This window comes from Aptenodytes forsteri, unplaced genomic scaffold (assembly GCF_000699145.1).
Source record: "Aptenodytes forsteri isolate BGI_AS27 unplaced genomic scaffold, ASM69914v1 Scaffold213, whole genome shotgun sequence".
Classification (NCBI taxonomy): Eukaryota; Metazoa; Chordata; class Aves; order Sphenisciformes; family Spheniscidae; genus Aptenodytes; species Aptenodytes forsteri.
The window spans coordinates 1175633-1180794 of NW_008795522.1; positions in this window are offsets into that span (position 1 = coordinate 1175633).

Sequence of the window (5162 nt, forward strand, 5' to 3'; positions counted from 1 at the left end):
CGGGTGCCCGGGCCCGCAGCGGCAGGAGCGGCTTGGGCTTGCTCAGGTCTGGGGAAGTTCGAGTGGAACGTTGCAATTCAATTGACCGTTGTCCCGGTGGGGACGGGCCGGCAGGCGCGGGCAGATCCCTCGCGAAGTGCCGGGCACGGGTCCCGCGCTGCCTTCCCCTTTTGCCACTCCCGGAGGGCCCGCGCCCCCGCCGACCCGCCCCGCCGGGCCCTGCCGCAGCCACAGCGGGAGCGAGGCCCCAGAAGACTGCTTTAAAATACCGGGGTTTTTTGAACGAGCGCTATTTTTGAGCTCTTCCCACACACACAGCTCAACGTCTCCGGCGGATCGCCTCCAGCTGACAACCCTGAGCTCCTGGTGGCTGCCGCCTCCGCTCTCCCCCTGCCCTCAAGCTCGTTTCCATCCTGCCGGGTGGCTGGGGATGCGTTTTAAAACCTGCAGCTATACATATAGTCAGGTAGCCGGTACAGAGGCATTGCTAGTGACCTGAGATAAATTCTCAGCTAAATGTAGAACAAATTCTGAGTTAAGGAATCTGTACGTGGAGGTTAAGATATTATCCTGGCCTGGAGGCTGATCATTAACTCAGAAACTTCCTCCTCAGAGAGGTAGGATCAGTCTGTTTTGAGGCTGCATGTGGAACAAGAGTTTGGAGGATTTGTTAGACCTTAGTGGTACTAATCTAGCAAGCAAAGGGCTGGCAAGATCCAGCAGCTGGAGATGAGAAACCAGTGTTCAGCCAGGAGGGCAGTTAACCACTGCCTTCAGAGCTGGCAGATGCTCTGCCGTGTAGGATCTTTAAATCAGCATGCAGCGTCTCTTTCTCTAGACCCAGTTCAAGCAGAAATTACTCTTGCTGGAGGCAGGTACCAGTAAGTGAAACTTTGTGTCAGACTACATCATCATACAGTCCTCTCGGAGCTTAAAATCAAGAGGGATGTTTGACCAAAGTGTCAGGACAGACTGTCAGTCCATGCGAGATGCAGCCTGGAGTAATGGAGATAAAAAGTCAGCATATGCCCGCGCAGTGCTTACCCTCACACTATGCGCTCCTCATTTCCTGACAGACACATCAGATCGGTCTCTGCATCCACCTCGTGCTGATTTTCCAAGGATATATACGAAACCTCTGACAGTATTGACCAGTTTAAAAAAATCCATGACTCCCTTTATTTTTTTCAAGATGTTCTTTTACATCCAAGGAAAACTAAGGTAGCCACAGTAAAAATTGCATCTTGAAATTAAACTTTAAATCACAAAGGATGAAAAATAACGCACAGAAAGTACCGTTATACTGTATGTTTATGAAATAGGTACACATTCTTAGTTTTTGATGTTGACAGGTATATTGAATTGCTCTCCACATTAATGTTCTTCATATATTTTTTCCTTTTAAATAAGTATTTTAAAATAGGAAAAAGGAATTAAAACAGAGAAAATAAAAACCATCAACTTTCTGAATGTGTAAACAAGAGCAAGGTACATCACAGGGCTCAGAAATAACATACAAATAAACTTACCGCAGTAACACTGTTTCAGAATGAGCTGAGGTTTGTAGAGCAGAGGCTTGGAAAACACCGTGTCATCCCCATGTGTGAGAACGTGGCTCCGTCGCACAAGGGTGGTGCTATCTGGAACACGCTGTAAGAGTGCACCGTGCTCTCAAAGATACCCACAATGTACCTGGACGAGGCCCTGAGCAACCTAATGTAATGGTTGGTGTTGCCTCTGCTTTGAGTGGGGTGGGACTAGGGACCTCCAGAGGTCTCTCGACCTCCGATCTAAATTGTGCTTTGAGTCTATGTTAATGTCCACAGAGCTAAATTCCTTGAGTTGACTTGATAGGACTTGTCCTGTCCTTGGGGTGTCCTCTGGGATTGCATAAAAAGGTCCCAGCGAGTACAGTATGGGGAAGAAACTCGGGAGAACCTTATCCGTAGGCTTCCTTTTGGGTTGCTCCCTCAGGCTGGCTCAAACTTACAGACCTCTTGCCGCGGGGACAGTGCCAGCCCGGTAACTGGGAGGAGACGCCTGTGTTGGGGCATATTTGGAGAGGCAGTTGGGATGTGGTGGGATGGGGCCTGACACTGAAGTAGTGTTGGTGGTCTGCGTGGCATGACTTTTTTGGGGTAGATGGTACTGAATCTCACGTGCGGCAGACCTGTTCAGGCCAGCCAGGGCCTGGCTCCTCGTGTCCCCAGGACTACCCTGCAGAACGGCCTGACCGAAACACAGCATTCCTGGTGACTGAGGTGTTCTCCCATCCCTGTGCTAGGGTATCAGGGGAGCAGTTACCCAGCAGATGCACTGGCTTGGCTCACCAGCGCTGCAATATGTCCTAGCTCGGTATCTCCTGCACAAGCCATGCTGGGAAAGCTGCTGTTACACTGCCACTCATGCCGCCAATCAAATCTAGTTTGCCCCAGAATTAATATACAGAGACTGTGTCTCCAAGTCACGTAGGCTAAGTACACCGAGAGGAGGTCCCATGAAGCCCAACATCTCAGGCTGTACTCCGGCCCTTCTCTCAAACGTACTCAGTCTTTCTCCTTAGAACGGCAAGTCAGGCCATTTCACTTGGGACCAACAGTGCAGAGCCCAAATTCCCAGCCTGAGACACTGTGCATTTACTGTTTCTTGTGGATCATGGTTGAAATCTCTCCTGTCCCTTCCTTACTGTCACGTACATCACAGTGATAAAAGCTTTCAGAGCTGTCATTGGCCATCAGAGTAATCTGAGAAAGGCAATACTTCCACAATTGGCTGTGTGTTTTAGGAAAATGACTGATGTGGCTGAGACGAGCATAACACTTATCGTAGGGAGGCACAAGGATTTCAGGGAACAGACAAATGGATTTTGGAAGAGCTGAGAGTGCATCAGAGACAGACAGGACAGAGCCATGCCAGACTTGTCTGCCTTCATGTACCCCAAGAGCTCGCAGCGCCAGCGTGAGTCGCAGGCACTAGTCTGTGGTGTCAGAGGAGTAAAGATGTGCAAGAAGTCTAGAGAGACAAAATAGATGTGCCCAGGACAGATCAATAAGAGCTTTAGCCTAAGTACAGGCAAAAACATTACAAACCAATTTTGATTTGTGAGCAAGCTGATCTTATTTGAAATACTTCTTAAGTTATAAAAAGTCTTTTGGAGGCTTAAATGCAACAGAGCTAATGTGCTGTTAAACATTAGACTGATGTCTTTCATTGTTTATTCTCAGAGAAAATATTTTATGTTAAACGTTCTTTTGATTCCCCACACCCTCTCCGGTTTTGCATACCAGATCTTAAAAAAAACCCCCAACAACAAAAAAAACCCCAAACCCAAAATGCAGCGTTTTTGTTCTTAAGAGGTTCAGATTTTTTCTGGACTTTCATACCTTTGGTCTCACACTGAACAAATTCATGGTGCTTGCTGGGCACACAGAATTGTTTTGTTGTGGGAGGAGGAATGGTTTGGGGAAGGCAGAGGAAGAAAGGTTGGAACTGGGTTGACTGCGAGTCACTTAGGTCAAAACTGACAAAAGCCACCACCAGGTTTGGGAACATTCTCTAGAGGATGTTTATCCCCTACCAGCTAGAGGCACTCAAAGGCTACAGCACTCAAAGTGCCTGCTGGCTTCAGCTAGGCATTGCATTGAGCTGCTCATCTGAGGGCTTGTGAGTGTTTATCCTCTACCAGCTAGAGGCACTCAAAGGCTACAAGTCCCTACTGGCTTCAGCTAGGCATTGCATTGAGCTGCTCATCTGAGGGCTTGTGAGTCTGTTTTCAATTCTTGTGCTGCAGTTTCTAGGAGAAAAAGTCAGTTGCTGCATTTCAGCTCTTGTTACAAGCCCTGGGTTAAGAAATGTCTTTATTCTTTTCCAGTCCAGCTGCCTGATGGATATTCTTCAGTTGAAAACAAGGCAAGGTTTGCAGGAAAAGGTGATTTCTTATATCAGAGCAACTGACATTCCTGGAAAAACAGGCCAGCGTTTGGGCACTCAAGCTCTCCTTCAAGCCTGGAGCAGAAGCAGGCCACTCCAGATTCTTCTTCAGCAGTGGTTTACCAGTTTGGGATGGGCAAGATTATTGTGGCTGTGATCGTGGAAGAACCCAGACTCTTTGATCCTCCACTTCTTACATGTTGATTTACAATCTGGCTTTACTGTGGAGCAAGCCAACTGGACCCCTGGGTGAGAAACTCATGCTCGCTGTCAGGGGAGTGGTGGAAAAGGGAACAAGGCTGGGCTCCGTCCTCAAGAGGTAGCAGGGTTGTGACTGTCACTGTTGTGGTCTGTGTTCACCCATAGCTCTCCCAAAATATTCCACAATACCTTCCACTCTTCCTTCTATGCTCTCTCTGTTTCAATATCCCTCTACAAAAGTCTGTGAAGAAAACATGACAACCCCCGTCTGCTTTTCTTCTTTGCTGGAAAGCAGTTTTGTCACTATTTCTCATGTCTGGAAGAGTCTTGCTGGAGCTGTGAAGAGATCTGGGAGCCACCTGGCTGGTAACATATCAGTACAGCAGCACAAGGTCACTTCCCTGGATATTGGCCAGGCTGGATACACCTGAGGGCAGTGTAAATATAAATAATAATAATAAAAAAACAACTCAGGTTAGTAACAAGACTGCAACTGTCCTTCTGGGGCAGCATGTCTTTTCATGACTGCTGTGTGAAATCTGTGGAAGGGAGACTTCCAATGAGTCTTTGGTGATATTTCATAAATGCAGAGCCAGGACAGACTTAGAGGCGGTAAGGAAGAACCTCAGGCATGGGCCTTAAAAGTCAGCGGTGCTTTAGACTTGGGAGTCAACCAGGAGCCCTCCTCCCAGCCAGACATAAGGCCTTTGTCAAGGCTGGGATGATTTCCATAATCTGAACTTTTCAAACATCCATAAGGACATGCTCACGTCTGGGAGGAGTGGTCGTGTGTCTGTGGGCACTAATAGCATGAACAGGGAGGGCAGAGGGCAAGGAAGCATGATGCAGTCTAGGGCAGATGTGCTGTTGGAGATGATGGCCACTGTCTGCAGCCCAGAGGAGTCAGAAGGATGCACATCCCCTGACTGAGCAGAGATCCCCACACTGTCATCTTAGAACTTTGCCTTCTCTGGTCAGAGAAGCAACAATTCTGGGCAAGGTTTATGGCGGGCACACTTCACCTTTTTGAA